We start from the raw sequence: 5,432 nt of genomic DNA, 5'->3' as shown, positions 1-5,432 counted from the left end.
TATCATATTACGATTTTGTGCTTCGGTGTACACATACATTTATTAGTCTCTTTGTGTCCACGTGGTTTTGAAGTAGTTCGGTGACATAAGAACGTGGATGTCGTACGTGAAAAAGGGAATATTATTATTATTATTATTAAAATGTTTAAGATTAATATTATCAATAATATTAATAATAATAATAATAATAATATAATAATAATAATAATAATAATAATAATAATAATAATAATAATAATAATAATAATAATAATAATAATAATAATAATAATAATAATAACAGTAATAATAATAATAATAAAAGAAGAAAGAAGAAGAAGAAGAAGAAGAAGAAGAAGAAGAAGAAGAAGAAGAAGAAGAAGAAGAAGAAGAAGAAGAAGAAGAAGAAGAAGAAGAAGAAGAAGAAGAAGAAGAAGAAGAAGAAGAAGAAGAAGAAGAAGAAGAAGAAGAAGAAGAAGAAGAAGAAGAAGAAGAAGAAGAAAAAGAAAAAGAAGAAAAAGAAGAAGAAGAAGAAGAAGAAGAAGAAGAAGAAGAAGAAGAAGAAGAAGAAGAAGAAGAAGAAGAAGAATGATGATGATGATGATGATGATGATGATGATGATGATGATGATGATGATGATTATCATCATCATCATCATCATCATCATCATCATCATCATCATCATAATAATAATAATAATAATAATAATGATAACAATAATCGGCTGTTGATAATATTACGGTATCAATATGTGTAATTACCCGATTGTTAGGAATCTGATTTTGATAATATGACTATCAATATGTCTATTTACCCGACTGTCAGGAATAAGTAAAAGAGCCTAGGCAAGTACATAGATGGATATGGCTTGCGACCAAAATATAAGCGAAATACGGTGTTATACTGATGTGTTACTTCATCATGTCTTTTATAACTATGTACAGGTGTAGGGCAGTTCTTTTCTCGGATCTTCAACGGCTTCATCTTCATGATTGTCCTACTCCCCGACAACACCAACAACAACTTTCAGTCAGTGATCAGGGGACTGAATCAGGTAGCAAATGCATTTACTCAATAAGCAAGGTTATAAGTTGGGGAATTGGATTTCAGTAAAAACATACTTCAAAGTTGCTCTTTGTTTTCTGAACTATTTTTATGCTTTCAACATAATGTGTAAGAACAATAAAAGTTATCTGAGGCTAATAAAGAAAAATAAACGGAAAGGCAAATAATCATTGTTTGAGCCATCGAGACGAGATCAAATAGAAGATGGGATGCAGATCTTTTCAAATCAGAAAGTAATGGAAATATTCAAGAATAGAATGGAAACAAATATTGTTAAAATTACTTTTTTTCTAGTTTGGTATGGTTGGGGGTTGCGAATGTTAAGTTGAAGTATCATCTTCAGTAAGAGGAACAACATATTTAATTATTTTATCTTTTTAAATAAAGAATTCCCGCTTGGGCTAAAACAAAACCAAGCAATTTCATTCTAACGACTGATTAAGAAAATTCAGCCTTTTTCATAGTTCGTGAGTATTAAAAGAGTGATTTATATTCAGATTTTTGTCCAACCAAGTCATCGATCACATGATTTGTTGCTGTCCAATGATTCAAAAGATCTTAATAAATGTAAACACACTGAATAATTTTGAAAGTTGTAAACATACCCATCGACTTAGCTGAACATAGAGACCTTTTGTGATGTTTGGCATAACTGTGAACAATTTTTATTGGGTATTTCAAACTTAATGTCCTTGTGGAGAAATCAAATATCACAACATAGAATACATTTATTTAGCAAACAACAGTTTGGAACGTTTCGGAAAAACATTTAAATATGTTTTAACAGAAAAGCACACCCAATAGTATATGGTTAATTTATTAAAGGAGCTGCTCGAAATTAATTCCTTTGCGCCCCACACAATTGCGTACTCTCGTGATGAAATTGTGTTTGCGGCTCTCTCTCTCTCTCAATGCGGGGGGTCAAGAAACCTTTACTAGTTGTTCCACTCGATGTTTCAGTTCACGAAGACTCAGGAATCTTGCATCAGACATATGCTCTTTTAATGACCTCCTCAATGTCTCCTCGATAGAATTTCGACCTCTTGCCACATTTTCGTCAGTGTGGGCTTTTTTTGGATGCTAACCCCCTCCTTTGAATGGATTCCCAAGAGACAACGACTTTCCTAAAAATTTTACAACGTCTTCCGATTGTCTTGGCAGACGGTACCTACTGTTTAAACCTGGAATCAATTGGGTACTCCCTGCAAAATCCAACTTGAACTTTACATGGTGACTTCAGGTATCTTTCAACATAATATACTTTTTCTGTTGATTCCCAAAATATGGCTATTGTGTCAGTAGTCTTTATAATTCAAAAAATCTTTGACGCAGTATAGCTTCCAAATTTCATATTTACTTCCTTTCAAATTTGTGCAAATTGGTTCATAAATAATGAAGTTATAGAAAATTTGTGAGGGTCATTAAGTTTGAAAAATAGGTATGTATGTCATTTTAAGCACATTTCGCAATGTGATCAATAAATCGAGCACATGGAAAATAATATAGATAGTCCCCATTACAATAGGCATTCATGAAACCGTCCTTTAGCTTTTCAATAATAGCCTACATCATATTCTAATTATTTTTTTATTAGATTTAATCTAAATCAGTATCATTGCTAATTAGAAGAGAAGCTTCTTGATATTTCACAACATGCCCTCAAGAACTATAGAATTGTTTCCATAAAAATTCATTCTCATCTATTTTTAAAAATTCTAGTCGGGCCGGAAATAAGTGGGCAGTTTCATTTTTTTATGAATTAATTCATCAATATTCCAACAAAATAAACAATAAACGCAAACATCCTAGTTAAATTAATTATACCAAATTTTATGTTTACGAAATCGGATTTTCTTGATATCGCATTTCGAGTTTTTACTGACATAATTTGCATTGAAAACCGTGAATTGAATCCAGTCTAAACACTTACATATATATATATATATATATATATATATATATATATATATATATATATATATATATATATATATATATATATATATATATATATATATGTATATATATATATATATATATATATATATATATATAATATATATATATATATATATATATATATATATGTATGTATATATCAATTAAAACAAATGGTCCTATGGTCATAAGGTCACAGAGCCAGTGTTTCTCCGGGCTTCTATAGCAATGAAACTATAATAGCAATTGCATGCTACCTTTAGATAGGATACTGGCCTATCGTAAAGTGCATTTCACCAGATCTAACTGACCAGCTATCTCATCAATGACCTGGTGGGTGGGGGGGTGTCAGAATAATATCTCGACAGCAGTCGGGATTGATACTGGCCCCTTTGTATGGGACGAGTGCTTTACCAACTGGACCATCGGACGTCAATCATATTAATAACAAGAAAATGAGATGGTATAATATTATGGCGCTGGCGCTGGTGTCATTAAAAAAACAGATATTGTGCAGATTGTGGTCATCTTGATTTAAAAGAGTCATCTGACATATGAGCCATAGATCAAAGTATGCGAATTTTAAAAGGAGGGTCAAATATGTCAAATATGAAAAGTCACTAAATTTACACATTAGATAAGCGGAACTAACAATACTCAGGGTTCCCGCGGACTCCTTGAAAACTCATTGATTTTCATTTTAGGAGAAAACTCCTTGAAAAATCCCAGAAAACTCCTTGAATTTTGCAAGATCACCACTTCTACAACCACATCATCATCATCATCATCATCATCTTCATGACAATAATCAGTATCACCACCAGTACAACAGCCACCACATCATCATCACTACCATAACTTCTACAACCACAACACCATCTCCACCACTACCAACGTGAATACAACAACCACTACCTCATCATTATCAATACCACCACTACTACAACCGCAACCACCACCATTTCATCATCATCATCATCAGCATCATCATCATCATCATCATCATCACCATCATCATCACCATCATCATCACCACTACCACCACTACTACAACCTCCACTACCATCATTATCATTTCTACCACCACTACTACAACGAAACATCACCATCCCTCCCACCGCATCACCATCCTTACCAGCACATTACCATCCCTACCACAACTACTACAATTACTATCATATCACCACCCCTATCACCCCTACTAAATCGATCACCAAATCCCTACCACCACCACTACAATCACTACTACTACATCATCATCATCATCATCATCATCGTCATTACCAACACTACTAAAACCACCACCACCAACACCACCACTCCCACTACTTCATCATAATCACTACCACCACTACTACAACCACCACAACATCACGATCCCTACCACAGTACTGCAACAACCACCACATCACCATCCCTACTACCACTACTCAGGGTGTCCAGCAAGGTCATACAGTTGTAAAATTGACCTCTTGGTCGTAAATGTCGAAATTGGTCGTAAATTTGCATCCATGGTCGTAAAAAGTCTTAAATTGAAGATTCAGTTAATTATAATTTTAAAAAGTTTATTGAAGAATTAAATCTTGCAGCACAAAATTATGAATTACGTTTTATACTGGGTTTGGTAATAACCACTGATTTTGATTGTATTGTTCACATGAAAGCTCTTTTAGGGCATTTACTTATAAAACGTTTAAAGCCAAATAAGACAAATATCGGTAGATAGAGCGATTTATTTTTTAAGATCTGAAAAAGTGTATATGAAACAGTGCCGAACAAAACAAGAAAAAAAAATATCTAAAAGAAAAAATCCATATTTAAAAATCGGTCGTCTTTGATCGGAGATCAAATCTTAGACCTCTGATAATCGGTAATCGGATCCGAGGATCGATCCCCAGTCGAGTAAGACTGAATTGTGGGATGACTTATTTCTTATATTTTCCTTTCTTGTTTTGTCTCGGTCTGTTTCATACACACTTTGTCACATCTTTATCTTACATCATTGTCTGTTGCCTAACTTAACAATTTGATTGGGGGTGGGATGGGGGGGGGGGGGGGTTAATCTTCTATGCCAAGCATTAGGGGCAGCATGGCTCAGCGGTACGGTCTTTGCTTCGTACTCGGAAGGTACCGAGTTCGATCACCCGCCGCTGCGTTGTGTGGCCTTGAGCAAGTCATCCCACCCTAGCTCAATTTGCGGCTTTGTATTGCGGCTGACGCCTTGGTTATTCCAGTCTTCCCTTGGAATAGACCCTTGAGAAAAATGTCCCCTATGGGATGAATAAAGGGAGTTTTACTTTATTTTTTTTATTATTATTTTATTACAGTCCAGGGCATGGGCAGTCTAGGAAAAATTATCTAAGGAAATGAAACTTTTTGTTTTTAATTACATTGAATTCAGTAAAATGAATCAAATAAGTATAAATGAGAACAGAAGTACTGGATAAGA

This window comes from Berghia stephanieae, chromosome 4 (assembly GCF_034508935.2).
Source record: "Berghia stephanieae isolate SIO BIC M18660-M18661 chromosome 4, UCSD_Bste_1.3, whole genome shotgun sequence".
NCBI lineage: Eukaryota > Metazoa > Mollusca > Gastropoda > Nudibranchia > Aeolidiidae > Berghia > Berghia stephanieae.
Note: the sequence above shows the minus strand (reverse complement) of the source record.